This window comes from Aquarana catesbeiana, linkage group LG05 (genome assembly GCF_042186555.1).
Source record: "Aquarana catesbeiana isolate 2022-GZ linkage group LG05, ASM4218655v1, whole genome shotgun sequence".
Taxonomy (NCBI): Eukaryota; Metazoa; Chordata; class Amphibia; order Anura; family Ranidae; genus Aquarana; species Aquarana catesbeiana.
The window spans coordinates 409,358,981-409,386,632 of NC_133328.1; positions in this window are offsets into that span (position 1 = coordinate 409,358,981).

Below are 27,652 nucleotides of genomic sequence, written 5' to 3' on the forward strand. Positions count from 1 at the left end.
TGCACAAGTACTTGTACTCGTGCAAATGCGCCAATGCTTAATCCGATACCTCCCGAAAGTCAGTGGGCGCCGTCAACATTCAACAACACATTGGCAGGTAAGCTGGCTGGGGCAGGAGCCAAGACAATAATTTCCAGCAGAAATTGCGACCCGTCAGATTCGTTAAAGGAAGTGAGGTTCCGTCAGAACACCGCAATGCCCATTTTGGTACACCCTGCACACGGTCTAAGTAAGCTTGCAGTCAGAAGGTGGCAGTGGACATTTTGTTACACCCAGCCCATATAGTGAAATATTTCGGAGTGCAGGGTGTAGCAAGATAGGCGTCGCAGTGTTCTGACAGAACGTCACTTCCATTACTGAATCTGACGGGTCGCGGATTCTGAGGGAATTATTTGTCTTGGGAAAACAACAAATATATTTTAACATTTATTTTTTAAGTTGCAGTGAGGCCAGTCTGTGCCCATCAGTGCCTGCCCATCAATACCGCCCATCAGTTCCCTCCATCAGTTCCCATCAGTGCCACCCATTAGTGCCATCTATCATTGCCCATAAATGCTGCCTATTAGTACCCATCAGTGCCACCTATAAGTGCCCATCAGTGCTACCTATCAGTGCCCATCCATCAATCGCACCTATCAGTGCTCATCAGTACTGCATATTCGTGCCACCTATCAGCGCCCATCAGCACTTCATATTAGTGCCTCCTCATCAGTGCCACCCCATCAGTGCCCATTAGTGCCACCTCATCAGTGCCCACCAGTGCCACCTACCAGTGCCCACCAGTGCTGCATATTACTGTCTCATCAATGCCACCCCATTAGTGCAGCCTCATCAGTGACCATCAGTGCTGGCTCATCAGTGCCCATCAGCGCTGCATATTAGTGCCTCCCCATCAGTGCCACCCCATCAGTGTCACCTCAACAGTGCCCACCAGTGCCACCTATCAGTACCCATCAATGCTGCATAAAAGATATCATTAGTCTGTATTGTGCTTTGAAAACTGTCACATGACATTAAAAAAAGTATTGTTAATCGGTATCGGCGAGTACTTAAAAAAAGTATCAGTACGTGTACTCGGTCTTAAAAAGTGATATTGATGCAACCTTATATAATACCAATCACTAATAATAGGTACTACTGTAAATGCTCAATCCCATCATTGCTCCCACCTGGTTCTTAGAGAACAATGTAAACTTAGTACCATGCCACCTCACTGCCTTACTCCCCCCCACCCCCATTCACTTCCCTGTGGTATTGTATGTCTACTAAAGGAAAGGGACAGTACTGTATGTCCATTTTTCTAACTACACCTCCATCTGGTGGCTAGAAGAGTAAAGTAAATTTCACCCTACTCTGCTAGTAGTTTGGTTGTGGGTGATAGACCCAAAGTTAAAGCGGAACTCCACCCAAAAGGGGAAGCTCAACTTATCTGTCTCTTCCCCCGAAAGGTGCCTATCTTTGTGCCTGTGGTGGTTTTGACAGGTACCAGCTCCCACTTCCAGTTAATCTCACAGCGGCAAGATCACCCAGAAGTTCGGCCCCCCTTCTCCTTCCCCCACCGCCGGGCCACTGAGAAAGCACAATGTGCAACCGGCTGTGAAGCCGCAAGGCTTCAATGCCGGTTCACCTTAGAAGCAATGGCAGCGGCAGTATCCAAGAGGCGAGAGCCGATGGAAAAATCAGCTGAGGTGCTGACATCGCTGTATCCCTGGACAGGTAAGTGTTCTAATATTAAAAGTCAGCAGCTACAGTATGTGTAGCTGCTGACTTTTAATTTTTTTCTGAAGGAGTCTGGAGCTCCTCTTTAAGAAACTGTAACTACACAGTACACTGTTCTACCAACAAAAATTCAGTCACACCAACAATGAAGAAGCAGCTAAACATTGTCAGGCACTGGGGTAGTCTGGAGTCTTTTATAAAACAAACACAGTAAAGGTTTACTGACAGTAATATGATCTATGTATGGTCTGTGCCGGCTACGTAGAAAAATGACCCTGAGCATGACTATAAATACTGAAATACTATCTTTGCATTGACATATTTGGTTATCTGAAGCCTTTTTAAAATGAGAGCGTTAATTTAAAAGGAAAAATATACTAATACATTTTCCTTATGCCCTGTACACACGGGCAGACTTTTCAGCAACAAAGGTCCGACAGTCTTTGCGACGGACTTTCAACGGACTTTTGACGGACTTTCGAACAAGCGGACTTGCCTACATACAATCACACCAAAGTCCGACGAATTCATACTTGATGACGTACGACTAAAATAAGGAAGTTCATAGCCAGTAGCCAATAGCTGCCCTAGCGTCGGTTTTTGTCCGTCGGACTAGCATACAAACGAGCGGATTTCTCGATAGGAACTGGGTCCGTCTGAGTTTCCGACGTAAAGATTTGAAACATGTTCCAAATCTAAAGTCTGTCAGATTTTCGACAGAAACAGTCTGCTGAAGGTCCGATGAGGCCCACACACGGTTGGATTGTCTGCTGGATTTGGTCCATCATACCAGTCCGGTCAAAAAATCTGCTCGTGTGTACAGGGCATGCGTCCATAAGTCAATTTTTCATCCATCTGTTGAAGGATGAAAATCAGACATACATGTATCTCTATGGGATAGCGGGCGCTGGCAGATGATCATCATCCGTCTCCTTTAAGCTAAGCTAAGTTCCGTTTTTTAACCACTTCAGCCCCAGAAGGATTTACCCCCTTCCTGACCAGAGCACTTTTTACAATTTGGCACTGCGTCGCTTTAACTGCTAATTGCGCGGTCATGCAATGCTGTACCCAAACGAAATTTGCGTCCTTTTCTTCCCACAAATAGAGCTTTCTTTTGATGTTATTTGATCACCTCTGCGGTTTTTATTTTTTGTGCTATAAACGGAAAAAGACCGAAATTTTTTTTTAAAAATGACATTTTCTACTTTTTGTTATTAAAAAAATCCAATAAACTCAATTTTAGTCATACATTTAGGCCCCACATGTCTTTGGTAAAAAAAATGTCAATAAGCGTATATTTATTGGTTTGCGCAAAAGTTATAGCGTCTACAAACTAGGGTACATTTACTGTAATTTACACAGCTTTTAGTATATGACTGCCTATGTCATTTCTTGAGGTGCTAAAATGGCAGGGCAGTACAAACCCCCCCCAAATGACCCCATTTTGGAAAGTAGACACCCCAAGGAAATTGCTAAGAGGCATGTTGAGCCCATTGAATATTATTTTTTTTTGTCCCAAGTGATTGAATAATGACAAAAAAAAAAAAAATTACAAAAAGTTGTCACTAAATGATATATTGCTCACACAGACCATGGGCATATGTGGAATTGTACCCCAAAATACATTTAGCTGCTTCTGAGTATGGGGATACCACATGTGTGGGACTTTTTGGGAGCCTATCCGCGTATGGGGCCCCGAAAACCAATCAACGCCTTCAGGATTTCACTCTTCACTGCCTATCACAGTTTCGGAGGCCATGGAATGCCCAGATGGTACAACCCCCCCCCCCCCCCCCCAAATGACCCCATTTTGGAAAGTAGACACCCCAAGCTATTTGCTGAGAGGCATGGTGAGTATTTTGCAGCTCTCATTTGTTTTTGAAAATGAAGACAGACAAGAAAAAAACATTTTTGTTTTCTTTTTTCAATTTTCAAAACTTTGTGACAAAAAGTGAGGTCTGCAAAATATTCGCTATACCTCTCAGCAAATAGCTTGGGGTGTCTACTTTCCAAAATAGGGTCATTTGGGGGGGGGGGGTTGTGCCACCTGGGCATTCCATGGCCTCCGAAACTGTGATAGGCAGTGAAGAGTGAAATCAAAAATTTACGCCCTTAGAAAGCCTGAAGGCGGTGCTTGTTTTTCTGGGTCCCGTGTGCGGCTAGGCTTACAAAAAGTCTCACACATGTGGTATGGAGTGTAATTTCACATATTCCCATGGCATGTTTGAGCAATATATCATTTAGTGACAACTTTGTGCAAAAAAAAAAAAAATTTGTCTTTTTCCCGCAACTTGTGTCACAATATAAAATATTCCATGGACTCGACATGCCTCTCAGCAAATAGCTTGGGGTGTCTACTTTCCAAAATGGGGTCATTTGGGGGGGTTTGAACTGTCCTGGCATTTTATGCACAACATTTAGAAGCTTATGTCACACATCACCCACTCTTCTAACCACTTGAAGACAAAGCCCTTTCTGACACTTTTTGTTTACATGAAAAAATTATTTTTTTTTGCAAGAAAATTACTTTGAACCCCCAAACATTATATATTTTTTTAAAGCAAATGCCCTACAGATTAAAATGGTGGTTGTTTCATTTTTTTTTTTTCACACAGTATTTGCGCAGTGATTTTTCAAACGCATTTTTTTTGGGAAAAAACACACTTTTTTAAATTTTAATGCACTAAAACACACTATATTGCCCAAATGTTTGATGCAATATAAAAAAGATGATCTTAGGCCGAGTACATGGATACCAAACATGACATGCTTTAAAATTGCGCACAAACGTGCAGTGGCAACAAAATAAATACATTTTTAAAAGCCTTTAAAAGCCTTTACAGGTTACCACTTTGCTTTCCGAATTTCCCAATGGCGCTGTTTACATCTGGCGAAATCTAAGTCATGAAATGCTCGTAGCTTCCGGTTTCTTAGGCCATAGAGATGTTTGGAGCCACTCTGGTCTCTGATCAGCTCTATGGTCAGCTGGCTGAATCACTGGCTGCATTCTCAGGTTCCCTGTTGAGACAGGAGAGCCAGAGAAAAACACGGAAGATGGTGGGGGGGGGTCATTCCCTCCCACTGCTTTTAAAAGCAGTCTAGAGGCTAATTAGCCGCTAGGATTGCTTTTACATGAAAGCCGACCGCTGGCTGAAAAGAATGATACCAAGATGATACCTAAACCTGCAGGCATCATTCTGGTATAACCACTCAAAGTCGTGAATGGCGTACCTGAAGACAAAAAAATGGTTAACAATAAAACACAGTAAACAGTAAAGTATAAAAAATTGCATACCTGAAAAGCAAACACGATAAAACATAATAACAATAAAACATTGCAGAATAGAATACAGTAAAAAAGAGCAAAACAATAGAGAGAGAATAGAGAGAGAGAGAACAATAAAACGACAACTATTTTTTTTTTATTTTATATATTTTTTTGTGTTTTTTTTTTTTTACACTTTTTTTTGTAACTGTAACTTTTATAACTGTAACCGGTTCCAGGTTCGGGTCTCTCAAAATGCGATGGCATCTTGGGAGACCCTGTGAAAGTGTGTCCTAGTCTGTGCAATGCTGTACCCTACGCTAATACTCAACTAGTGTATGGGAGCTTTCAAAACATTCACCAATGCAAAGACCAGGATTGTCAGGACAGGAGGGACAATAATAGCGGGCGTCATGCCTAAATCCGCACTTGCTGCAGACACAACATCTTTTTTGGGGGGTTCGTTGGGTAGGGGTACTCGGGAGGACATAAAAATGCCTCTCATGCAGCCAACTGCATTTGGTTGGGGATGTGAATGGGGGAAGTACGGGCGCTGCAGAAGCGGTGGGTTCCCAATTATTAGGATTGGTGAATGCAGCAGGAAGGGCATTATGGGCACGACGGGCCTGTGTTTGTCTTCTTCTTGGTGGCAGCGGGACACTACTTGTGTTTGCCACCTCGCCAGCTTGAACTGCACTTATGGGACTCGCCACGTCACCAAGTGTTACTGCAGTGCTGGTTTGACTACGACCGGGGTGTACTAGGCCGCTGGTGCTTGCCAGTTCACCAAAACGCTACCAAAAAAACTGTTAGCGATTGCAGGGATCAGGCCTGACTCTGCGAACGCTGCAGTTATGCATTTAGACCCCATTCACACAGGGGCAACATGACTTGCAGGTTGCCTCAGCGAGGCGACCTGCAAACGACTGCCCGGGCGACTTGCAAAACGACTTCTGCATAGAAGTCTATGCAAGTCGCCCCAAGTCGCCCCCGAAGTCGTACAGGAACCTTTTTCTAAGTCGGAGCGACTTGCGTCGCTCCCCTTAGAACGGCTCCATAGTACAGAACGGGAGGCGACTTGTCAGGCGACTAGGTCGCCTGACAAGTCGTCCCTGTGTGAATGGGGTCTTAGTGTTTTGTAAGTGACAGGGATCGATCGATACTGCACTTGAGTGGGCTGGGCTGGGCTGGGCCGGGCGGAGGGGCAAAACGCAGGTGCTAGCAGGTATCTGGGCTGATCCCGCTAACACTGCGTTTTTGGGAACCCTAAACTGCTGGGGACTCTAGTATAGATCTGATCGGATCAGATATTGATCCGTTCAGATACTATACCACTAAGGGAGGTGTACGGTGCGTGCGTGGGTGTTAGTAGTACTGGCGCTAACCTGACGCTGCCTGGGGCTGGTGCTTGCCAGTTCACCAAAACGCTACCAAAAAAAATGTTAGCGATCGCAGGGATCAGGCCTGACTCTGCGAACGCTGCAGTTATGCTTTTAGTGTTTGGTAAGTGACAGTGATCGATCGATACTGCACTTGGGCCGGGCGGAGGGGCAAAACGCAGGTGCTAGCAGGTATCTGGGCTGATCCCGCTAACACTGCGTTTTTGGGAACCCTAAAGTGCTGGGGACGCTAGTACAGATCTGATCGGATCAGAGCGATCAGGGCGATCAGGGGGCTAAACCTTTATTCGGTAATAAACGGCGGGTGCCCTGACACTATAAAAAATAAACAAACTAACCAGCGTCACCTGTAACAGTTATACGGTGATCAGTGGTGAAAGGGTTAAATAGGGGGCAATCAAGGGGTTAAAACATTTATTAGATAGTATATGGGGGTCCCTGACGCTATAAAACGCTGACGGCGAACCTAAATATTTACCTCCCTAACTAGCGTCACCAGTGACACTAATACAGCGATCAGAAAAATGATCGCTTTGTGACACTGGCGACAGGGGGTGATCAAGGGGGGGAGGTGATTGGGGGGGGATCGGGGGGTGATCAGGGGGGATCGGGGGTGTTTTGTGTGCCTGGCATGTTCTACTGAGTGTGTGTTTTACACTCACATTCCAGTCTTCTCTCCTCGGCACCGGAACGGAAAATACCGAGCCGAGGAGAGATGACATAATTTCCTTTGCTGCTGTTTAGCATACAGCAGCAGAGGAATGATTCTGATTGGCTGGGAGCGATCGCGAGGGGGGGGCCACGAATGGATGGTCTCGCCCTGGCCTCTCATCGCTCCCAGACCAAAGCATATCAGTTTACATGCCCTAAACCCAGATCGCTGCCATTACTAGTAAAAAAATTAATAATAAAAATGCCATAAAACTATCCCCTATTTTGTAGATGCTATAACTTTTGCACAAACCAATCAATATAGGCTTATTGTTTTTTTTTTTACCAAAATCAAATACCACCAAAAGAAAACTCTATTTGTAGGAAAAAAAAGGACGTCAATTTTGTTTGGGTGCAACGTTGCATGACCGCGCAATTGTCAGTTAAAGCGACGTTGTGCTGAATCGCAAAAAGTGCTCTGGTCAGGAAGGGGGTAAAATCTTCCGGGGCTGAAGAGGTTAAACACGCTGTATATAGCTGGTTGCTAAGGAGGGGCCGGGAAGCTGGCCGCCGCATCTTTAACAACCGATGAGTCATCAGCTGTCAGCAGAATTCCCGAATTAGGAGGGACCCCCCACGCTAAGAATGTAAAAAAAAATGGCGTGGGGTCCCCCCAAAATCTGTACCAGACCCTTATCTGAGCATGCAGCCTGGTAGGTCAAGAAAGGGAGGGGACGAGCGAGCTCCCCCCCTGAAGCATATCAGTTCACATGCCCTCAACATGGGGGGTTGGGAGCTCTGCGCCCCCCACCCCAAAGCGCCTTGCCCCCATGTTGATGGCGACAAGGGCCTCTTCCCGACAACTCTGGCTGGTGGTTGTCGGGGTCTGCGCATTACAGGGCACACATGCAAAAAAGACATTTACCTCCTGCAAGGCTATTTAAAACACCTAGACATTTTCAAAAAACATTATCAATAAATATGGGGATTTGGTCACACCAAACAGTAGTGCTATATGGTACTTAAGCCCACTTACTGCGACAAAGTACCCCATGGTTAGTGAGTCCTATGCTATCCATAGAATGGGAGATCCTGCTTCTCTGAACCACGGGAGCCATCCACTCCTCTATATGGGAGAACTAAAGGTCTCCACCTATGACACAGGTGGACACTAATGAGAGGCACTGATGAGGGAGTGGGGTGCTCCTGCCCAAAAGGATTTGGTCAGAATCCATACAATAGACAAACAAGATATTTGGGGGGCACACCCTAAAAGATGCATTAAAGATGGTGCAGCCTTAAGACCCCCATAGTTCCGAGAAGAAGAATCTCCCATTCTATGGATAGTGTAGGATCCACTAACCATAGGGTACTTTGTCACAGTAAGTGGACTTAAGCATCATATAGCAATATGGTGTGACCAAATCCCCATATTTTTTGATAATGTTTTTTGAAAACAATAGCCTTGCAAGAGGTAAATGTCTCTTTTTTGCATGTGTGCGCTGTAATATTTTGTTCTGTTGTATGGTCTTATGGCTGCACAATCTTTAATGCATATATTGCTAAATATAACTTATGTCCTTTGGGAATGTCCCCTTGTTTAGTAAGGGAAAGAGGTATACAATGTGACATTATGATAGGAAATATGACAAACCCAGATTACACTTTGTTTAGAAATGGTAAATTTTCATGGATTCAACAGATTTTTTTTTGTCCTCATAGGAATAATTGTTATAGGATTGCTTGTTTGTTTTTTTTTAGGTGTGCTAAATGTGAAATACAAGGATTACTACAATGGCAGTTAGAACTGAGGAAGATGACCCCAAGGAAGAGATAGAGTGTTATCAGATAGCCAGATTAGCAGATTCGTATGATGCAGAGATGGGTGATGGATGATACACCCTAAGAAGAACTTTACTCCACATAGATGTGAAGTAGTACTGTGAACCCTCTGGTATCATGCTAGGTAGGGAAGATATGGTAGTGACCCCTCTATAGGGGCCAAGAGGAGGGAAATGAGTAGAATTATAGGGGTCTGATAATGTTGAGTTATGTATATGTATGTATATAGAGACTGTCGCTTTAAGAATTTGTAATATACTTTCTTGCTTCTTCTTAGACAGAGTTTTCAGTCTATGATGACCTTCACAGCCAGATACGAAGCAACAGTTTACTCCCTTTTTTGCTCCGAGAAATGGACAGTCTTATCTAGCTGGTCTGAACCAATACCAAGATGGCGGAGCCCATGTTTTCTTTCGCTTTCTATCAGTCATATTATGTAACCACCCATTTAACTGTTCTCTTGCAACTAAGAAGATATGAATGCTGATTGGACTAAACTATACGATCACACATATAACACGCCTAGTGCTTATGCTTATGCATATTCATAAAGTATGTTATAGCTGCAAAAGGTGGGCCAAATCAATATTGAACCCTACGGACTAAGACTGGAATGCCATTAAAGTTCATGTGTGTGTAAAGGCAGTTGTCCCAATACATTTTTTTTGTACTTATAGTGTATATTGATTGAAGGGAATTTATCAAAACTGTAGCAGCTGTGAATAGCAACCAATTAGCTTCTATCTTTCATTTTGAAAGCTTAACTGAAGCGTGATGATAATTTGTTTCCATGTATAGCTGCGTCAGATTCTGTTTGCTCCAATTTTGATAAATTCCCCCAGTGGGTTAATACTTGTTCGCAAAGGGAACACGTCTTGAGCATTGTGGTGCTGCATTGCCATTTATTTTTGTGTTTTAGTGAACCACACATTAATGCACAAAGAGAAACAAATGCTCCTGCTCTTGAAAGGTTGTCGTAGGGTAAATTGAAGAAGAAGGAGTTCTTCACAAATCACACCACTGCGTCGGCTGTGCTGCCACTCTCAACAGGCCAGGGAGAACCCAGGAATAACTCTAAAGGAAAACAAGGACAGCGAAGCTCCAGGCTTGCACATTATCTTTGCAACACAGAGATTTATTACAAATGAAATATTGTACTCACAAACGAGTGATAAAATCAAGCGAAAAAAGCAAGGTCCATCATTGACCTCATCCAACAGGATCTGCTGGCCAGTAGACTTGAGTGGGATGAAAACAGTCCACTCAAGACTGTTATAATCAATCTCTGTGTTTTAAAGGTAGTGCGCAAGTCTGGTGCGCACTCTGTCCTTGTCCTTTACATATTAATGCACTACTATGCATTGTGGTGTACCGCCTTTAGAAAAAAAACGCACATGCATCTTTTTGGTGTGCTGTGCCAATGCACATTAACATGTTGTGTAGACGCACTGTGTAAATGTAAGGCTTGTAAGTGAATAGTTCCATTTAGTGGATGCAAGGAAGAACAGGCATAATAGTGTTCTAATTTAATTATGAAACTAGGTCAGAATTTAACTTCCCAAGGTCAAAAAAGTATGACTTTTCTATACACTTAGGGATCAAACGCATAATGACAGAAACATCTGCATATGAAGTATAGCAATTAAAGTATCCATCATAGCTTTCTGTATTAAAAATGGATCTGGGAATTGATTGATTTATGTTATTAATATTTATAGCTTGTCATTTTTTGGGTACTCTGAGAATATGTGACATTACGTTTATTAAGTATGATCATTACTAAAGTACAATTCGCTGGGCATTGGTTGGGAAATAAAGGTCCATTAAAGCTCTTCTTTCAATTTAATATAATCATAATTCAGTCATGCACCTTCATATCATTAATACATGCATTTTCAGTACCCATCTTTAAAGGTTAGGAAATGAAAGCTTACTGGTGAAATTTTGCTGTTGGCTTTAGCAGCTCTTGAATTGAAATGTCTTATGTGAACTTGTTTGGTGGGATGAAGCTTCTCATGCTTAAATTTCCCCCAGTTTATTTACAAAATGACATAAAAAACATTACATTAACACCTATGGTGCCAACATAACACAAATATTCAGCCCCATTAAACTGGGCTTTTTCCCGTGGGGCTGCATATAGTTGCGTATCTCTCTTTGTGCTGGGAGAGCACCACACTGCATGCTCCCAGCACAGAGACTGGGTCACCTGATCTCTGTGATAGCCTCTGATTGGCTTTAACAGTAATTAGTCACTGCCACTGTCAAGCTCTTCTGGAAGATTGGTCTGGATGCAAGAAATTTCAGGATAATGACTCCTCTTTCTCTAACCTAGATCTAGGAAAATCCTTATATCAGAACGCAGATGAGTCTTTAATATGTCTCTGTCCAACATGGGCAGTATGGCCTCACTTTCTCCTCCTGGTTTCTCCCGGTAACATCCACTGCCATGCTGTGGCTCAGCTCCTGAACCTATATCCCCAGGACAAAGAGGAGAAAGTGAGGCAATACTGCCCATGATGGACAGAGACACATTACATTACATGCATTTTGATATAAGGATTTTCCTGGTTCTACTATTTAGTCATATTCCTGGGAATTCTTGCAATTAGACTAATCTTCCAGAAGAGGGAGCTTAGAAGGAAGTTCACCAGAAGTTCACCAGCACCAAATGCCATCTTGTCATCCTGTGTTGTGTAAAGCGCTTTATGACTTTCTGAGAGGTCATTTATATCTGGTGAGTGAGCACTTTTTAGCACAAGGTGATCTGCATGCTACATGCTCATGGAGGCACACAAATGTTTTACTATATATAGACCTATACGCATACCTCCCAACTTTTTGAGATGGGAATGAGGGACACCTATCAGCAAAAGTATGCAGGCATTGGACACGCCCCTTTAAAGGAGAATTGTACAAAAAAAACAAGATTGGTTAAACCCACAAGTGCTTTTTTTACCTCTACTATTCCTTTATATTTTGGCTTTTGGAATTTACAAATGCAGCAATTTAGAAATCAGATGAAAGGTTTAGCACTGGAAAACACTTTTTAATAGATAAAAAGTGCATTTTATATACATCTATATAGATCAGACCAAAACGAGGGACAAATGAGGAGGAAAGAGGGATAGAGGGACATTGCTCCAAATCAGGGACAGTCCCTCGAAATCAGGGACAGTTGGGAGCTATGCTATGCGGACTTTTGGAAACTTGAATTATTTATGATTAAGGATTTAACTTTATTAAGCCCCAACCAGCTCAAAGAGGTTACAAACTCACACATTCTTACTTTTTTCCCCTAGGGGATCTAGCTTCTGGAGAACCACCAAAAACCAACTAAGTGGAAGTGCAATACCTCAAATGGTATAAAGCTTTGATCCAGTCCCACTAGCAAAGCTGTTTAAAAACACTTGCTTAATTAAGGTGCTCATTGACATTTATAGTAACAATGTTTCTTTTGCTTCTGTTCACAACCAATGTGAGAATCATAAACAGATCTCATTTAACAGGCAGATAAGAGAAAAAAACAATCATTGTGCAATAGTTAGGATACCAAAGTACACAGGCAAACTTCAATCCACTCACGTGTGCCTTATAATGATAAGGCATATGCAGCTTTTACTATAGCAGTCAGCCGCCTTAGACAGGAGCAGATTCACTGCAGTACACTGTGGGATACTGCTGATCTGCACAGAGCGTCCTTGGCTCCTCCCACGCGTTGCATCACAGTCACGTGACTTTTTCAAGGATAATACAAGCTCTGACGGATTTAGCTTTATAGCACAACAGCAGAGTGGTTGCCATGGCTACAGCGTGAGTTAATCATCATCCTGCTTCCTGCATAGACTTCAATCCTGTTAAAACCTACTTTTATTAGACATGTAATTCATATGAATATCGTTGGTTTATCAAAACCACGATTCCATGTGTAAAAAACGCAGTGTGTAAAGAATAAAAAATATATATATTGATATCTCTAATCACGTTTACTTCTTCAACTCCCTCCAGTGGTCACAATTGGTATAACATCTCACAGAGGGAATATATAGCAAAGCATTGTCTCTAATGGTTTTGATAATTGACCAGTGCCCCATGATATCACAAAAATGGGGTATCCACATGCTTTGCTCATAAATGTATGGAAAACTGAGTAAACAAGATGACATGATATATAAAAATATACATATATAAAATTAAAATAAGATATGATATAAGAAATAGGGAAATAATATTAAAATATAAAATTAAAATCTAAAAATTCCATGATAGAATATTGCAAAAATGGATGATGACCATTATTTATATGCTAGAACTGAACCAAATATTGCCACTCAGAAAAAACTGGTATTGGACAAATAATGAGAATCTAGGACCAAAAAATGAAAAATATATAAAAAAATATAAAAAATTAAAATAAAATATATACCATAAAAATATATATATAAATCTGAAAAACCTCTAAAAATCCGAAATAAAACAATTCAGGTCGAATTCAATGTTCAAACCATGGGGTTCTAATGTACCCATCTGGAATATCCATTTGGATTCATTCTTGCTGAGTTCCCTCACTTTATGGGAACCCCTCCAATGAGCCTTATACTTTTGAATAGCCCAGAATTGGAGACCCCTAGGGTCTCTGTTATGATACCTATCAAAATGTTTTGAAACACTGTGTTTTGGATAGCCTTTTCTAATGTTCTGGATATGCTCTCTTATTCTCTTCCACATTGGTCGTTTCGTTCTGCCAATGTATTGGAGGGAGCAGGAGCACTGTAAAGCATATACCACCCCCTCAGTCCTGCAAGATATAAAATCCTTTATTTCAAATTCTTGTCCAGTATTTGTTGAAGAAAATTTCTGACATTTGTATCCATTTTGATTAGTATTTATGCAGGCATAACACCTTTTACAGGGATAGAATCCTTTACCCTGAAAAAAGGTTAAATCAGTTATTCTCTTGGGTGGGTTGGGTACATTTTTAGCTATGATGTCCCTTAGAGTTGGAGCTCGTCTATAAATGAATCTCGGTTTTTCTGGGAGTATATTTGCCAAAGTAGTATCAGTTTTTAAAATAGACCAATGTCTTTTTATAATCCTCTCCATCCTCCTGTGTTGTACACTGAAGTCCATTATCAGAGGTATGTCATCTGTTTTGTCATTTACCTTAATTTTATCTTGGATCAGCGCTTCTCTTGGGGTTTGATTGACTTCTGTTATTTTTTCTTCTATAAAACATTTATTGTACCCTTTTTCTTCAAACCTCTTACCTATCCACTGAACTTGTTTAAGATAGTCATTATTTTCTGAACAATTTCTCCGTAAGCGAATAAACTGGCCCTTCGGAATGTTGATTAACCATGTCTCACAGTGGCAACTCGTTACTGGTATATAGCTGTTCCTTTCCACCGGTTTGAAGAAAGTTTTTGTGCTGATGATATTGGCTGTTAGTTCTATTTCAAGATCAAGGAACTGGATTTTAGTCTCACTAATTTGATGTTCAAGTTTAATATTTTTTTTGGTTCATATTCAAACGTTGGAAAAAGGATCGTAAACTCAGTTCATCACCATTCCAAATAAAAATACAATCATCTATGAATCTTTTCTATAGAACCAGTTCCTTTAGAGTATTTAAAAAGATGGCATCCTCCTCCCATTTTGCCATGAATATGTTGGCTACACTTGGGGCATATTTAGCTCCCATCCCAATACCCGTTAGTTGTCAAAAATAATTATCATTATACCAGAAGTAGTTATGTTGAATACCAAAGGCCAGGCTTCTAAGAAGAAATCTTTTCTGTTTAGAAATGAGATGGCTGGGGGGGCGTGGCCTGGACGGAGACCGAGATGGCAGCATAAGCCAAGAGCTCCCGCGATCCGGGGACAGATCTTAGCTTGACGGGGAGCCCACATCTTGAATTCAGCATGAGCAGATCCACCCGGAGTTCCTCATCGTCTCGGATCACATTAGATCCAGGTACGCAGCTTAGCAGAAACATCCCTGACATATTTCGCACCCAAAGACTGCCCGCACACGCGGCCTCACAGGCCCAGGCACCGGCCTCCCCTACTGAACGATCCGACATGCAGACCATGGGTACTCTCACTCCCACAACTGATGCTGGACGAGCACACATGCTAAACCTGTTCGACCTGGAAAAAGTAGCATCGGACATTAAAAGCACGGTGACGGCAGCTATTGCTGACTTAAAGTCGGACATGCAGGCGATTGCACACCGCATTGACACGGTAGAACAAACAACCGTGACTCACGCAGCAGCCATCCGCCAGGTCCAATCTGCCTATGACTCACAACTCTCCCAAATGTTCGATCTCCATAGGCACGTCGAGGACCTCGATAATCGCGGCCGACGGCATAACATAAGAGTAAGGGGGATACCTGAAAGTATTGACCCAAACTCAACACAGCAAACCCTGTGTACTTTATTCAATGATCTAATAGGAAGACCTGCAGACTCACCCATAGACATGGAGAGGGCCCATCGTGCTCTACGCCCCAGCCCAGGGAGAATGAACCACCCAGAGATATTGTGTGTTGTCTGGTTAACTTTCCCCTTAAAGAGGAAATCCTACGGAAAGCCAGGGAAAGAGGCCGAGTAATCTTTAATGGGACCGAAGTAAAGCTTTTCCAGGACTTATCACAGATTACGCTACAAAACAGAAGAGCCCTAAGACCTTTATTGGATGCACTACGCGCTAGGAACATCCAGTATCGCTGGAAATTTCCCTTTGCCCTAACTGCGTCCACCAGGGGACGCTCTGCCATTCTCCGCACACCAGAGGATCTGAAGAACTTCTGCGATCAACTCGATATCCCACGGATTGAGCTTCCGGAATGGTATGACCTCTTCTTTCCCTCGGAACCATGGCATCCGGTTACCCTCAACCCATCCCCGAAAGCACCGCGCCAGAGATCACGCAGACGCAAGGCAGGATCGGCATCCCCGAAAGCACACTCATCTCGCCGAGATCTCTACCAAGGAAGCCCTGCTCGTGCCCCGTTGTCCCCCCCGGGACGCAATCATCCGGAGGATTGACGTCGCCCGCTCAGCCATGCCGCAGCAGCAGTGAGTTTCTGACTTAATCCCCGATGAACACTCCCCCCTCATCTCCTACCGCACTCTAAGCTATACATCAGGAATGCAACCACTTGTTATCCCCTGACACTTCTCATCCTCACCCGATTCGCCCTTACTCGACTTTTCCTTCTTATGACACACAGGTACTTCCCCACATCTCACAAACTGGTCAAGTCTCCCTCTGGAAAATAACATTCAGGACTCAAAAGATCAGATCTTTAAATCCCCCCCCCCCCTTTTTTTTTTTTTTTTGCCTTGAGTATTCTGGCCGGGGGTTGAGGAACGGCGGACCTTACCGATCTTTTCCACAAATGTACACAATACCAAAATCACTTAACTTGAATCTCTCACAGAACAGAGTGGGGCCTGCCTTCCCTCTCCCTCCGTAAGATATGGTTAAGTATTTCTTCCTTATCCACAAAAGAAGATAAAGCATGTATATCATTAACAGTTAAAAACAATGTTTAAAGAGCGATATCATTGAGGTAAACGATTTTATGTATTTAGCAAAGGTAAACGCATGGCTATCCTGACCACCAGGGACGGGGTCCTTACCCGATCCGAAGAGCCTCTCAGGGGGGCTCCACCCTTTTACTTTAATTTTAACCACTTCCCACGCAACCTACACTTGTAGTGGGTAGGAGAGTTTTCACTAACCCGGACGTCCCTGGTCCTCAGTGAGCTATCCACCTATCACAGGAACTAGAACACATACAATGCGCTCTACCAGGTGAATGGGTTCCCCAAAGGGGGTATCTAATAAGCCATAACCTTACAACCTCATTATCGCGCATTATGATCCTGCCGCTCAAATGTGGATAATAATTTTTCTTCTTTCTTTTTAGTATCCCCTGTCCCACACCCACCACCCTCCCCCCCCCCTCCTTCCCTCCTTCCCTCTTCCTCCCAACGCCCCCTGCATCTGCTCCCCCCACCCACCCAACCTTCCCCTCCTTCACCCTTACCTTTATCCCCCCTCACGAGAACTGCCATCTTAGTTTTCACCACTAAAGATAGTGATTAGCTTTCCGTCTAGCAGGAAAAACTTATGTTTGATATATCTCCCACAATGTGCATCGGATAGCGGTTATCAGTTTTCTTGTTATTATTTTTATATCTGTTCTAGGGGAATTGCACTGTTATTTTCTCCTCCATGTTGGATAAGCTCAATACAAGGCTGACTCGGTAAGGGATACAACTTATAGGCTATCTCTACTATGATGTATTAGGTTTATGTTTCTCTGAGGATTGTCTTATGTTTCTATTCACGGATCACTTTACTGTGACACCGGTGGTTCTATAGTAGAATATAATGTTAAGTGGGCTCCCCCTTAAAACCACATAAACACAAAACTACAAACCTTCAACTTATATTTCTCCACTTAAGCAGAGAGGCGGATCTGTCCCCCGATCCACACCCGATCGAGGTTCCCCGTCTTTTCTCGCTCCCCCACACAGCAAGTCCCTAAGGACACCAGCTGATACTCCAGAACTCCTTTTTTCTCCCCCTAGGCGAGGCAGATTTTCTAAACCTCGCCTCTGGTGTATCTTCCCTACTCGATTCCTCCCTTTTCCCTTGCCCTATTTTACCCTACTTACTCCTCTTTTTTCTCTCCTTCTCTCCTTACCACTCCCTTTTCTCGTTTCCTTCCTTCTTTATTCCCTACACTCTAAACCAACTCCTGCTTTATTTCTCCGCATCCCTCCTCTCCCTCTCTTCTCTTCTCTTCCCCCTCCTTTTTCTTCCCCCTCTCTTTGCTAATTTTCTCTCTCTCTTGTTCGGCTCCTTAGCTCCGGGGGTTCACTAACCCTGTTCAGCCCCCCCCCTGACAGCCCTCCCACATTGTCCTCCACTACTTACCGAATTGCACTTTGGTGGGGCCTGACCTCCAGACGCAAACAAGTGCATAAACATGCAATCGAAATCATTACCTGATCTTTCATTAACACTAAAATGTATATCCCTCAACGTGAAAGGTCTTAACCTTCCTGAGAAACGCTCCCAGGTCTTGACATCTCTCTCTAAACACAAAGCCCATTTTATTTTTCTGCAAGAGACCCACTTCCGCTCTGACACAATACCTAAACTTGCCAACAACACATATCGTATAGCTCACCATGCCACTAACCCAGATGCCAAAACGAAAGGTGTCTCAATATTAATCTCCAAACATGCAAACTTTTTACTTTTAGACTCATTAATTGACCCGGCGGGTAGATATATCTTCCTTAAAGGGAAATACGCAAATAAACCAATAACATTGGCAAACGTCTACTGCCCCAATGAACATCAAGTCTCCTTCTTTAGAGACATCTGCGACCGACTGACAACCTTCCAGGAAGGACTAGTTCTCCTTGGAGGAGATTTCAACGTACCCCTAAACCTACTATTGGATTCATCATCAGGCTCTTCTGCCCTAACATACAAGGCCCTACGCCAGATCAAAACCCAATTGCAAAACCTGACTCTTCATGACACATGGCGCACACTATCACCCACAGTAAAAGATTACACATTTTTCTCTGCCCCACACCAAAAATATTCTAGAATCGACTATTTTTTCCTCTCCCAATCCGATCTCTCTTTTTTAAATCAGTCCACGATAGAACCCATGTTTTTATCAGACCACCACCCCATCACGGTCACTCTAACCTTCCCTGAAATCCACCCCCGAACTAAAGTATGGCGATTTAACCCTTCACTGCTGGGGGATCCGGTCTCCCTAGATCACATACGCACATGCATCCTCAACTACTTTGCTGAGAATGCGTCACCTGAAATATCTCCTATCTCCCTATGGGAAGCTCATAAGTGTGTGGTCCGGGGGGAGCTGATGTCACTGGCAGCTAAAACCAAAAAACTGAACCAAGAACTTATTAACTCACTTATCGGAACAATTAAATCCCTGGAAAGAGCACACAAACAGACACAGGCAGCCGCCACTTTACAAGAACTATCTCACGCACGCTCTCTTTTAAAAATAGAACTGGACAGACGCTCTAGTAGACGCTACATCCTCTCTCAGAGGATCTTTTACGAGCAAGGGAACAAATGTGGCCGCTTGCTGGCACGTTCGGTCCAAACTGCTAAAACCTCTACCAGAATACATCATCTACGCAATTCAAAGGGGGATCTCCTGGTCAAGAACGAGGAAATAGCTAGAGAATTTGAGACTTTTTACTCAAAACTATATAACTTAGGTCCTGATCAAAGGTCTCAAAACGCACAGAAAACCCGCTCTGACCTCATTAAATCCTTCCTCTCCAAATATAGCCCCAAGCCTATATCGCCCCAACTTAAACTAGAACTTGATAAACCCATATCTCTAAATGAAATAGCTGTGGCAATTAAACAAATGAAACTTGGCAAGAGCCCTGGTCCCGACGGATACACTCTCCAATACTATAAAACATTTGCAGACATCCTTTCCCCTACACTCTTAGCCACATTCAACACATTAGCTGATGCCCAATTTGATCCCTCCAGAATGCTAATGGCTCATATCACGGTCATACCAAAAGAGGGTAAAGACCCTTCATTAGTCGCGAACTATAGGCCAATATCCCTACTAAACGTAGACATCAAATTGTATGCAAAAATCCTTGCTACTAGACTACTCCCCTTAATACCAAACCTTATATCCCTGGACCAGGTAGGGTTTGTCCCGGGCAGAGAAGCCCGAGACAACGTAATCCGCACGTTAAACTTACACCACTGGATTATGGCTACTAAAACCCAGGGTTTTCTTCTCTCCCTAGACGCCGAGAAGGCGTTTGACAGGGTGGCCTGGGACTACATGCACGAAACACTCTCGGCGATTGGGATCGGAAACCGTATGCTTTCCTCTATTATGGCCCTGTATTCTGGTCCCTCCGCTGCAGTTAGAGTCAACGGCCTCCTGTCAGGCGCCTTCTCGGTTAAGAACGGCACACGTCAGGGATGCCCTCTATCACCTCTTCTCTATATCCTCACCTTAGAGCCCTTCCTCAACAAACTAAGAAGCAATCCTGATATTCGGGGCATTGTGGTAAAAGGGAGAGAGTACAAGGTGGCGGCATTCGCCGACGACATTTTGCTCTCACTACAAGCACCCCGTGTCTCACTCCCAAATCTTCTACAGGAAATTGATCTCTTTAACAAAATATCCAACTTAAAGATCAACCACACTAAATCACAGGCCCTGAATATCTTACTACCACCCCAAGAAGTGACAAGCTGCCAGGAATCCTTTCCGTTTCAATGGCAAAAAAACGCCCTCACCTACCTAGGAATACAAATCCCACCCATTTTATCAAATTTATACACACTGAATTTCCAGGTAGCTCTTCTTAAAGCCCAAAATTTCCTTAAGGAATGGAAGACGCTAAACGTTTCCTGGTTTGGGCGAGCAGCTTTGATTAAAATGCTTATCTTACCGCGCCTTCTTTACCTCATACAAACAATACCAATAGCCCTACCAACTAACTTTTTTACAACATATCAAAAAATATGCTCAACATTTTTATGGAGGGACTCCCCCCCCCGCATTAAATATTCTAGACTCACCTTATCCAAATCCAGGGGCGGAATAGGACTGCCGGACCTGAACAAATACTATAGTGCAAGCCATCTCACGAGGATAGCGGACTGGAATATCCACTCCCTTAAGAAATCCTGGATTCCCCTGGAAAATGCTGTATCACATCTTCCTTTACACTTAATCCCATGGCTACCCTAAGCACTGGCCACAATCAATAATGACACATCCACTAATCTATCCATCCCTATTAGCATTCAAAAAGGCTTCACTTAAAGGGAACCTAGCCTCAATCCCGGGCCCCTTAACTTCCTTGAGAGGAAATCCTGATTTCACCCCAGGCTCCCACGCCAACTTTTTACAGAAAGAATGGCCACATGAAGACGTTCTAATCATGCACTTCTATCAGGATGGGAAAATCATACCCCATGAAAAACTCATAGAAATATCCAAAACCTCTGCATTTTCCTTCTGGACTTACAGGCAAATCAGACACTTTCTGGAATCCCACGCCAATCAAACCCACGGGATTAAACAGCTCACTCAGTTTGAAACCCTGTGTCACCGTAAAATCCCACAAAGACACCTCATCTCTCTTTTGTACACTTTGCTTAATGACCCCTTGACATCTACGATCTCACCTTCTCAGAGTGCATGGAACAGAGACCTTCCGACACCCTTAACTAGTGAGGAATGGAATAAGGTCCATGAGTACATACACAAAGGTTCACTGAATGTAACTACACAAGAAAACGGATATAAGATAGCTGCCAGGTGGTACAGAACCCCCACCAGACTTCACAAATTTAAATCCACTATCCCCAACACTTGCTGGCGATGTGGAGTGGAAGTGGGTACAATGCTCCATATATGGTGGGACTGCGCAATCCTCCAGCCTTTTTGGAAAGAGGTCCACAAATTAATAACACAAATTACCACATTTACTCTTGACTATACCCCAGCCCAATACCTTCTACACCATACCTCATTATCCAAACGAAACTACTTCAAATCCCTAGCGATGCATCTGGTGAATGCTGCCAGACTATGCATCCCTAAATACTGGCAATCGACATCGGTACCATCAATCGGTGAATGGTGTGCACGAATTTCCAAAACGAAAGACATGGAAGAACTCATTCACGTTTCTCAGGATAGGACTCAGAAGTTCACGGCTACATGGTCTTGTTGGATACACTTCACGACCACTGAGGGTTACCGCCAATATCTTCCACGAGCTTCCACACAAACATAACTGTGTTCATTCAGGAAGGCACCCCTGTGGGTGCCTCCCCTGCAGGGTTTGGGGGGGGTGGACTTGGTTACACCCCGGAGCCACCCTCTTCTATTTTCACTTGCCTTACTTCCAAACGCAACCCTCTCTGCCCCCTCTTTTCTTTAATATACACCTCACTCCTCGCACTAAACCCTTTCCCCTTTACTTCTTATCTAACATGACTCTCTTTAACCCATGATTCACTCTAGGCTCCCACATCTACAGCCCTGGGGGTCTACCCACTTTTTCATCCTGTCCCCTCTTTACTATTTTACTCTCTCACTTCAAAGTACCCCTCCCTTTTTCTCTTGAGTACTTCTCCCATCCCTTCTTTCCCCGCTTTTCTTTTTTTTCTCTCCCTCTTCCCTCTTCCCCCTTCTTCTCTACCCCCTTCTCCTTTTCTCTTATCCTTTCCTCCTCTCTTTACTTTTTAGACTATCCTATTCTCCTTTCTTTAATTTGCAACCATTGTACAGTGGTCTTATGTATACTAGGCCCTACGATGAGGGCACCCACTTATCGATCTGGGAACTTCGAGACATTTAACATTTGTGCCCGGAGGGGTCTCGACGTTTCCTGAGCCCCTACCCGGGACTGGCCCGGTGCTCGGCTCTCCCCTTAATACTCGCCGAATGATGATGTGAGTGGGGGGAGTTCGGCACTGGAATATAACATCCTGTTGAGAAGTTTCACGTTTTTGCTCCCAACATTAACATAAATCTCTCTCCAGATCAACCTTCTACTAACATTTTGTTGGAAAATGTATGATTCCAATGTTGTTTGTTCTTTAAGATTGATGACGATTGTACAAGATTCTATGTACGATTTCTGTATGTGATATATTTTTCTTTCTATACAATAAAATCTTTATGGAAAAAAAAAAAGAAATGAGATGGCTGAATGAATCCATAGCCCATTTAGATGCTTCTATTGCATCGCTATGTTCAATTATTGTGTACAGTGAAGCAACATCAGCAGTTGCTAACAGATATCTTCCATTAGGGTCCAGGGTCACAGATTTTAATATTTGTAATAAATGTTTGGTATCACGTAGATAAGCTTTAGTGTTAGGTACTAGGGGTTGCAAGAATTTGTCCACATATTCCCCTAGTCTTGCATTGATCGATTGAATCCCATTAATGATGGGTCTTCCTGGTGGTGCCTCAGCATTCTTATGGATATTCGGGATGGTGTAAATGATTGGAACTCTACATGTATCCGGTACTAAATATCTAGATTCTTTTTTGGATAAAATATTTTTGTTGATTCCTTTTTGAATCAAAGAGGACAGATCTCGTTTGTATTCTCTAGTAGGATTGCTACTGAGTTTCAGATATGTGTTATTATCGTTAAGTTGTCCCATCAGTTCCTGGTGGTAGTATTCCTTGGTTAGTACTACAATGGCACCCCCTTTGTCGGCCGGTCTAATTATAATATCTTTATTTGCTTCCAATTGTTTTATACCTTGTTGTATATGCTGGGATTCCGAGATTCTACTGAACTTGAGTTGTTCCAGGTCTTTGATCACCATTTTTTTAAACACCTCAATATGTTCATTATTTGTAGAGGGTGGATTGAATAGTGACTTATTTCTTAAATTACTATACTGTACTCCTCTGCCAAGTTCCACTCCTTTGTTCAATGTAGATGGTGGTCTGGATAATAAGTATTTCTTGATATTCAATTTCCTGGTGTATTTTTGTATGTCAATATACATCTGGAATTTGTCCAGATTCTTTTTTGGTGCATATTTAAGGCCTTTGTCCAGTGTGATTAATTCCACTCGTGTGAGCTCTTTGCCGCTGAGGTTGTAGATGCCTTCCCCTGGTACTCTCTTTTTCTTTTGGGTTTGCCATCCTGCTCTGCATCCCCTTTTATGGTGTTTGGACTTCTTTCTCTGTTTGTATATTCCTGTAGGGGTGGGGGATCTTCGTTTCTGCGGAAATCTAAAAAAGATCTTGACTGTTCTTCCTCTATGTAATTTCTAAGAGGCTCGTATCTATTGGTGGTAGGCAATGGGCTCCTCCTATCAGCATATCTGTATTGGTCATATTCTCTGGTCCCATTCCTATTACCATTGAACTGATGGTCACGAGATTCACCATTGCTCTGTTGATAGTCCCTATGATCTCTCCTATCCTGATCACACCGATAATCCCTTGGCTGATCCCTATGAGGTTGTTGGTAGGAGTTTCTGGGGTCATTTCTGAAATTATATTGATTTTCTCTTGGTTCAGTTCTAGTTGAATGTTGATAGTATCCTTGTTCCCCATACCTGGGGTACCTGCCATTTTCCACCTGATCATATTGCGATTCATTACCTGATTGATGCGATCTTGATTGATTGTAGGGTGGATAGTGGGGTTTGTTTGGTCTTTTATTGGCATTATTTTTCCAATAAGGTCTTCTTGGTGATTTATTTTTTGTTTTGTTCCTCCACCAAGGTTTTGGTGTTCTTGATCCATTGTCATCTCTCAGTGTGTTACTTTGTTCCCATTGTTTCTGTTGATTATATCTTGGGGTTTCTGGTGTCCTGGATCTCCTTTCTGGAGTCCTATAATATGTATTTCTCCTGGGGCTAACTATCATCACCTCTCTATCTGGTGATGAGGCTATAGACCCAGTTTTACCTTGTTTGGCATTGATTTGCCAATTGAAAACCTGTTCTAACTGATAATCATTGGTATCTCTGAGGTATTTTCTCTTTTTCCTTTGTTTCAATTCAACATCTTTCTGTTCTAACACTTTATTCAGTTATTGAGTTAGTGATGAAAAAGGTGCTGTCTCTTTAAAAGGGTCCAGTGTGGTTTTGCATTCAGCAATTTGCTGGTTAATCATGTTTAGTTTCCTTTGTTTCCTTTTTAAGGCAAAATGTACTAGATCCATAGTAAAACCTGCATATGCCTTATCATTATAAGGCACACGTGAGTGGATTGAAGTTTGCCTGTGTACTTTGGTATCCTAACTATTGCACAATGATTGTTTTTTTCTCTTATCTGCCTGTTAAATGAGATCTGTTTATGATTCTCACATTGGTTGTGAACAGAAGCAAAAGAAACATTGTTACTATAAATGTCAATGAGCACCTTAATTAAGCAAGTGTTTTTAAACAGCTTTGCTAGTGGGACTGGATCAAAGCTTTATACCAATCGGATTCTACACTTGTATAATTGAACCTTCTGAATACATCCCTATATATTTATTTTTATGTTGATTTTTTAAGTGGATTTTTTTTACACATTTGGTGGCACTAATTTTTTATAATTTTACATATTTATATTTATATTTATTTATTTATATTTATTCACATATATTCGTTTTTATGCACATTGTGAAGCGCTTCAAATATCATTATTTATTCTTTTTAAGTGACTCTGAAAACACTCTCTTTTGATAGCAGCCTCGCTTGGTTTTATGTGTAATTATCAGCTATTTAGCATCACAGCGCTTTGTGTTTTATATATTCTAATACCTCAAATGGGCCCTGCAGTTTCGTAATTCAAATATCCACTGACCCTCCAAAGACCCCCTGACCCACCAGGTTGCTGTGCCATTTTTTTTCTAAATAATATCTCTCCATAACCCTTGACTTACAAGTAACCACAATTCTAAGGTAGGTGGGTGGGGAAACTTCCTCTTCACCCAAACTTTTCAGAATTAATACCAAGCATCCTTTACATGAAGCACACTTGCAACTCCACCATCTGACCTTCAACCTCCAGTCCAGTATAAACCTATACACCCTTCACATTGGTCTCCCATTTTTTAACCCTTTTCCTTAGTCATGCAGACCCCGCACCCGTTTTCTCTTCTCTGGGTCTCACTGTACTTTAGCTGACTAAGCGTCATTCAGTTAGAGTTTACATTTACTTCAAGGATTTTTAATGGGAGAACCATAGGTGTTGCCATTGCTAAGCTCTTTTTTTTTCATACGAGTGTAGTGAAAGGGGGTGATGGCGCTCCCTAGTTTGCGTACAGGTGGCCAGTTAGTGGTGTGTACCTGAAATGGTGTGGTATACCAAACAATAGTGAATAAATAATAGTATATGTTCAGACTGATATCACACCACAAATGAATATAGTGATCAAATATGCTCCAAGTACGTACCCAGTGCTATACCAATCAGAAAGTCAGCAATAACCCAAAAATAACCACACAAAGAAGGCATACATAAACATGGTTGTCTGCTGTGAGTGAAGTGAGCACTGGGCAAGCCCACTTAAATACCGTGATTTTCACTGGCGTGGTTGATATGAAAAAGTGTCTAAAAGTGAATAAACAAATAATAGTCCATATACTTAAATCTTCACTCACAAGTAAATAGCTCACATATGGTGGCTTAGGTGTTTGTGAAGAAACTTAGTAGATATATAAGAAATATACACAAAATAAATATATATATATAGAAAAGAGTGTTCATAAATAAATGTGCAGCTGGTAGTCCATATAGTATGATTAAATCTTCACTCAGAATGAGTAGCACAAAAATGGTGACTTTAGGTGTTTTCAGAAAATCCTCTCGTGACTTTGTGCTCCCCCTCCAGGGTCCCTACTCACCGGATCCACTCACCCCCACAGGGGTAATACGCTTGTAGTTGTAACCACTGCGGTCGCTCCACCACCTTAGTTGTTCTGGTGCCTAGGATATCCTTCCTTTCTCCAGGTACTATGTGGTATGATCTGTAGTAGGTTCTGGTTCGCAGGGTGGAGGTGTTTCTTTGAGATGGAAAGTGTCCCGGGATGTGCTGTTATCTTGTTTCCGGCTCGGATTTAATTCCTTCAGGCGTCTGGGTGTGGAGTCTGTACACAGGCTGAACCGCTGCATCCAGTGCATGGAAAGCTCCACGCTGACCACTCTGGAGCGCGGAAGAGGAAATGACGTCACTGATGCACAACAAACGTCCAGGCTGGTGTTGGGGATGATGCAGGGATACTACGGGCTCACAGCTCCTTCTACTGGCCTTTTTCTTTTTTTTTTTCATAATGGTAGCTGCTCAGCTGTAATTCTTCAATTCTTAGATTGACTAACCTGGAACAATAATACAGACAGGCTATTATCTTTGGGGTTGATTTACTAGAATTGGAGAGTGAAAAATATGGTGCAGCTCTGCATAGAAATAAATCAGCTTCCAGTTTTTTGGGTTTTTTTTGTCAAAGCTTAATTGAACAAGCTGAAGTTAGGCGCTGATTGGCTACTATGCACAGCTGCACCAGATTTTGCACTCTCCAGTTTTAGTAAATAAACCTTTGTGCACCACCAGAGCATGTGCAAAGGGTACCATATTTTGGAAAAAGTGCACTTGCAGTTTTTTTTTTATCTGCACAGGTTTAAAAAAAATTAGGGAGTGCATTGCGTGCCACAAGATGGTGCCCCTTGCAATTGCTCAGGTTGCACAGTAAGGGCTCATTTAATCTTGTTGTGCCACTTGAAGAGTGATCCATGATGGATCGCCTTTCACATGGCATTTTGTTAAAACATTTAAAATCCGCACCACTGTGCCCCTGTGACTGCATGGAGAATGTGTCAAGTTTTGTGGGTGCTACTGTCCACCAAGTGCACCTGTCTGCTGCCTTTGTAGCTTAAGAGGGAGAGGTTGGGGGATGGTAAAAACACTGCTCAGTCATGAGCTAAATCCCCTCTCCCCAAAAGAAAAATTATCTACAGCCTTATCTGCTACAGGCCACACACTGAGCTGAGGATGTGACCACTGGATGCAAGGATGCTCTCTCCCAGGTTTAGCTGCTGTCAAAGTCTGGATGCCTGGACTGGGGATGTCACCGTCTCAACAGCCGTACAGGTGGGTGGAGCAGGCAGAGAAAATCACACTGCACAAACTGCGGAACCAATGACTGTCCAGCCCAGCAGTCACCAGTACTCTTCATA